This window comes from Helianthus annuus, chromosome 13 (genome assembly GCF_002127325.2).
Source record: "Helianthus annuus cultivar XRQ/B chromosome 13, HanXRQr2.0-SUNRISE, whole genome shotgun sequence".
In the NCBI taxonomy this organism is placed as follows: Eukaryota; Viridiplantae; Streptophyta; class Magnoliopsida; order Asterales; family Asteraceae; genus Helianthus; species Helianthus annuus.
The window spans coordinates 145067243-145071856 of record NC_035445.2 but is presented as its reverse complement, the minus strand read 5'-3'; the positions used below and the strand labels follow the sequence as shown (position 1 = coordinate 145071856).

The window sequence follows — 4614 nt, the reverse complement described above, 5'->3', positions numbered from 1 at the left end:
GGTGAGACACGTGGAAATCGGGGTGTGACACATTTGGTACAACCGGAAGTATCTGTCTAAAGTCACCACCGAACACCATAACTTTACCACCAAAGGTGTAACACCCCAAAAATATTGAATAAACATAAGATTAAATCTAATAGTAAAGAAATGATGCCTAAATTTAATTAAGATGAAAATAGAGGGGTCAAGGTTGTAACTATCAAAATTTGATAGTTAAAAATAACAATTAAGAAAAAAACCCCACACACAGTACGTGTGTGGGAGTTCTCTGCGATCAAACAAGGCAAAAGGAAGGGGGAAACCCTAGTTCAAAGAATCAAGTGAATCAATCCAAATTCATGAGCCAATCTGATGCATGTTCCCTAAATTGTGATTAGCTAACCCTAATCTCTTAAGTGGTAAGTTCAATTTCTGAAAAATCTTGAATTGTAGGATGAGGGGATAATCCCAATCTCGATTTCTTGAATTAAAATAGGGAAATCTGAGATGTAAATTACCTTCTAGGGCAAGAATTATGTTTGATTTTAGGTTGTATGAAAAATGTAGTGAAAAACCCACTTTGTTAATATTATGTTACTAATAGAAAAATTCATAAGGATTATGATCATGTTTTAGTTGATATGTGAAATTGTTGTGATGCTTGAATGCTAGATAAACTAATTTTAGAATGGAAATTATGTGAAATTAGGGGAAGATGATTTTTGTGTTGTAATGAGTTAGTAGGAACATGCTTAATAGACTTGTACCTTGTACCTTAAATATGACGCCTACCAAGTGTTCGATGAAATGCATAAAAGATGAATGTACATGAGAATAGTAGAAAGTCTTGACAAACTAAGTGAAGGAATGAATGTTCTAATGTAGGCGTAAAAGAAGAAGGTACAAGCACTAAGCAAGCGGAAGGAGTACAAGATCGAGGTATGTTTCGTTTTATACGAACCTTTATTATGTTTCCCATTTATATTAAATTTAATGTAAAAACTATCCTTGTATAACGAACGTGACAATGTAGGAAGTAAGCGACAAATCCCTTGTGGATTTGGGTATGTTAATGAAAGTAATGTTGAGTTATGCCAAACCCAATTTCACGGGTTGAATGTGTATGCTTAACTCTCTACGAGAGTGTTTATGCCAAACCCAATTTCACGGGTTGAATGTGTATGCTTAACTCTCTACGAGAGTGTTTATGCTAAACCCAATTTCACGGGTTGAACGTGTATGCTTAACTCTCTACGAGAGTGTTTATGCTAAACCTAATTACACGGGTCGAATGTGTATGTCAAACTCTCTACGAGAGTGGTTATGCCTAACCCAATTATTGGGTTGTTGTATGCTTAAGAGTAAGAAGGTTTGTAAGGATAAAGCTAAAACGAAAGGTTATGATTTTCTATGGAGATAACTAACTGTTTAAATTGTGAATGTTAATGTAGGTAAAGCACCTCTATAGGCGATTTGGAGATATGGACGAGCACATGTTCAAGCCTTATGATACCAAGCGCTTCCGCAACTTATATGCATGCTTTTGGGTCGTGTTTGTTACTTGTTAAACTTTGTTGAAATGTTTTAGAATTGAAAACTTGTCGTTTTGTCGGGATGGTTTTAGTAAAATGGGTCGTATTGTAAACGTCGTAAGTTATGTCAAAACAGGGGGTATGCCGTTTTACAAACGGGTCATGCCCAAATTTTGTAAAAATTTCTATTAAGTGTCAAAATTGTTTTTCAATGTCCGAAAGATCTTGCTTAGCATGTAATCTAGTATTTTAGGAAAGGCGGTCCTAACAAGTTGGTATCAGAGCCAAGGTTTGAGAGATTCGGCAAGAGTCTTAGTGTCCGAACTCAAACCGATGGCTCGTGTAAATGTGCTCGCTCCAAGATCGCCAAGGAGGTAAAATTTTTAAACGTTTGTTTAATATGATCGTGTATTATGCGCTACGGTTAAAGAATTGAGGTTTATTATGTTAAGAAATGTTAAGATGGGTTAAATGAGAAATACCGGGACCCGGGAAGCTGAAAACAGACCCGGAAAACAGTCGGAACAGCCAAAAAACTAAACTGCAGCGTTTTGTAAAACGGAGGGCCGTCGCCGACGGGTACCCTCCCGTCGCCGACGCCACCCCTTTTCCCGACGCGTTAACCGTCTGCCGACTGGGTAAAATGGCCGACGGCCATTTGCAAGGCCCGTCGCCGACGGGTTGGTGAGCCGTCGCCGACGGCTTGTCTGATCCAGCCCACAATTTTCTTTGAATTTTTATATTTTTATTTAACGGAACTTCCCGGGAGCCGGATTCATAATCTTGTCGGATCAATATGGGGCAGAATAAGCATGTAAGTAAATAGATAGATAATGGTAAAGGTGTAAAACCATCAAACGTTGAACGAAATATATGTGAAGGTATGAGATAAACGGCGAATGTATGGAATAAAATTCGAAAATATAAGAACGAGTATAAGTGACACGGAATGATGAATTATGAAATGCTAAGATCTATGATTCGAAATAAGTGTAACCATGATTTCGTGTAGATGGCTGATGCAAGAAATATCAATGATGATAATGTTGATAACAATGATGCGGCTAGACAAGAAGCATTCGAGAACAGAGTCACGGAAGTAGCGGAAGGGGTTATACAAGCCAATCTACCACGGTTGGCTCAAGAAGTAGAAAGCCGAGTTCTGGGGGTGGTGGATGCTATGATGACCAGTAGGTTTGAAGAATTGAAAGAATTAATCGAGGATCCAAGGGTAGAGGTAAGGAACGAAGGTGCACTTATAAGGATTTTATGGCATGCCATCCGACGACGTATGACGGTAAAATAGATCCTGTCGAATGTCAAAGATAGATCTCGAACATAGAGGCGGTCTTTATACGAAGTCGGTGTGATAAGGAGGATCAAGTGATGTTCGCTACCGGTTTACTAACCCACCAGGCGAAGGATTGGTGGGATGCTCACAGCAAGGAGGTAGGTGAAGACAGACTGCAAGTTATGACTTGGCAGGAGTTTAAGGGGCCCTTCATGAGATATCACTGTCCTCAGTCGGCTATCGACAAGATTCAGGAGGATTTCTTACGCCTCCGGCAGAAAAACGAATCGGTGAATGAAATAGCAAACAATTTTATGGATAAAATGAAGTTCTGTGGAGAATTGGTGACAACCGAGAGAATGAAGATAAATCGGTTCTATGGCGTGTTAAAGGCAGAAATTAGGGAATTCATCACTCCCTCGAAATGTGAAACCCTGGAGGAGCTCATTAACTTAGCGCGGGATAGAGAGATCGAAATTAAAAGGCAAGAGGAGCGAGGTGAAAAGAGACCGAGTGAAAAAGGTGCAAGTTTTAGTCCATCCAAAAAGGGGAAGTTTCAGGATCAAGGAAGAAAGGGTAAGTCGAAAGGTGGGATTACACCATGCAAAACGTGTGGAAAGCTCCATACCGGAGAGTGTTTGCTAGGTAAGAAGGGGTGCTTTAAATGCGGTAAGGAGGGGCATTCGTCCTATCAATGCCCGGACAACCCAAAGACTTGTTTCAACTGTTTCGAAAAAGGGCATATCAAGTCGGAATGTCCAAAGCTTCAACAAGGGTCAACGAAAGAAGATAAGAAGCAAGAGGGTTCTAGGGCAAAGGGGAGAATGTTTCAGATCACATCTGAAGAAGCCAAGTCCCAGCCAAATGTGGTCTCAGGTATTTTTCTAATAAATTCTATACCGGTTTACGTTTTGTTTGACACCGGAGCTACTATGTCGTTTATCTCTAGTGAAATTGTTCAACATCCATCCTTTAAGATTGAACGAATGTCGATGCCCTTAGAAGTAGAGATAGCAGATAGTAAAAGTTACTTGTTGCGCGAAATATGTAAAAATTGCAAATTGACCATTGAGGATGAGGAGTTTGCTATTGATCTTATACCCATGATCTTGGGGGAATTCAAAGTAATAGTGGGTATGGATTGGATGTCTCAAAACCATGCAGAGATAAAATGTGAAACCAAATCTATACTTCTCCAAACTCCAAGTGGAAGACGATTAAATGTACAAGGCGAAAGAAAGATGGAAGCGAAGCTATGTACTCTCGTTCAAGCCACTAAGTACGTGCTCAACGGGAGTAGAGCATACTTAGCTTACGTAGTAAATACTCAACAAAGCTTCCCAAAGCTCGAAGATGTTGAAGTTGTGAACGAATTTCCGGATGTATTCCCGGAAGAATTGCCGGGACTCCTTCCCGAGCGAGAAGTGGAATTCAATATCGAATTGAATCCGGGTGCGAAACCGGTCGCGAAGGCTCCCTATAGATTAGCTCCCACGGAAATGCGGGAATTAATAACACAAATACAAGACCTCCTAGACAAGGGCTTTATACGCCCAAGTGTGTCGCCTTGGGGAGCGCCCGTCTTATTTGCTAAGAAGAAAGACGGGTCGATGCGCATGTGCATCGACTATAGGGAGTTAAATAAGCTAACCATAAAGAACCGCTACCCTTTACCTAGAATTGACGACCTTTTTGATCAGTTACAAGGGGCGAGTTGGTTCTCCAAGATAGATCTGCGATCGGGGTACCATCAGGTTAGAGTACGAGAAGAAGACATTCCAAAGACCGCATTTAGAACCCGTTACGGAC

General features: G+C 40.5%; 1 long non-coding RNA gene across 1 annotated transcript; it reads left to right on the top strand.

Moving 5' to 3' along the window:
• Positions 1-266: 266 nt before the first annotated feature.
• Positions 267-1585, top strand: LOC110903101. Its single transcript, XR_002571669.1, has 3 exons — positions 267-401; positions 868-921; positions 1434-1585. It is a non-coding gene; the product is annotated as an uncharacterized LOC110903101 (long non-coding RNA).
• The last annotated feature ends 3029 nt before the right edge of the window (positions 1586-4614 follow it).